This window comes from Priapulus caudatus, unplaced genomic scaffold (genome assembly GCF_000485595.1).
Source record: "Priapulus caudatus unplaced genomic scaffold, Priapulus_caudatus-5.0.1 Scaffold138, whole genome shotgun sequence".
Classification (NCBI taxonomy): domain Eukaryota; kingdom Metazoa; phylum Priapulida; class Priapulimorpha; order Priapulimorphida; family Priapulidae; genus Priapulus; species Priapulus caudatus.
The window spans coordinates 140,051-141,504 of NW_014577199.1; positions in this window are offsets into that span (position 1 = coordinate 140,051).

The window sequence follows — 1,454 nt, forward strand, 5'->3', positions numbered from 1 at the left end:
ACTGTGTAGGTAAATCTGTGAGAAATTTGCCGCGGTCATGATCACGCCGAATTCCGCTACGAAGTTCGTTTTGTGTTCATGGTCACAAATTTCTCTTATATGTGTAGCCGTGTTGGGGTACGAAAGAGCCAAGTGATTTAGGAAGGATGAGGGAGTTCAGGGAGACGAGGAGCGTCGAGAAAATAGAGCACGGAGTCGGGATGCGACTGAAGGAGAGCGAAAGGAGAGAGAGACGAAAAGAGGAGAAGAGAGAAGGAAAGAGAGAGAAGAGAGAGAGAGGCTGAGAGGGAGAAGAGAGAGAGAGAGAGAGAGAGAAGAGAAAGAGAAGAGAGAGAGAGGAGAGCAGAGGGTCGAGTGAGTCAGATCGAGCAGTGAAGCTCGAGAGTGGTAAATGAGGAGGAAGCGATAGAGAAAGAGAGGGTGAGAGAGAAATGAAGACAGGCAGACAGAAATCCTCTTGCTATCCCATCTCCCACACGAGGGAATACCGACCACCGCGTAATCCCCGAAATAAAAATCATCGATCGTGTTGTTTTTTCTCCAACTGCTATCCGTGCCCTGATTATGTATACTTGGGTTACGCATATAGATACATGATCTTGCACATGAACTAATTCGATTTACACTGTGTGCTATGACCATATATAATTTTATATACTTACGGTTCAGTCGCTGTGCACAGTCAAATATTGTTTATTACAATTACTTATTCATTTATTGCGTGCGTATGTGCGTTTACTACGTGCGTATGAACGAGGTTGTGTGCGTCTCTGGCTCGCTGAAAACGAAATGCAACCGCGCACCTTGGCGATTCGCAGGCAGGTAGCCAGTAAGTGACCGCTACTACCGGTGAATATCATTATTTAAATCTAGTGATAACTAAAGCGCTAGACCGAGCTGAAACCTGCTCAGGTCGCGTTATCACATAAGTTCGACCGGTCTCTGTCGTCCGCCTGCCAGAAAAAAATGTAAAACCAGTATCAACTAAATTTCGACTCAGATGCTGTTAGCGGAGAGCGAATAGCGTGTGAGTCCGCTAGATTCCTCGCCGGACTAGCACTATAACGCAGCTTGTAAAAATCCCGGTTGGCTCATACAACCATCACCACCACTGTTTTAGACGATAAGAAGTTGCACCTGCACCTAGGGTATCACCAATTTCGAATCCATGTAAACATTTGACGAAGCTATCGGGGATTGCCGTCTGACAAATTATGCGTTGATTTGCGACAGGTTTCGTTGCGACGCGCTTTCGGTGGACGTCATATTACATCACGATGCGAAATTAGTATTCCTGCAGCGTTCTGACTGAGTGCAGTGCAGCTGCCGATATGCAGAGTACGATCATCCCGGGGCGTGCCTAATGAATAGACCAAACCGTCACCATGCGACGATATGTATTACTGGTTCGATATGTATTACTGGTTCGATAGAGAGCAATATTGTAAACTGAG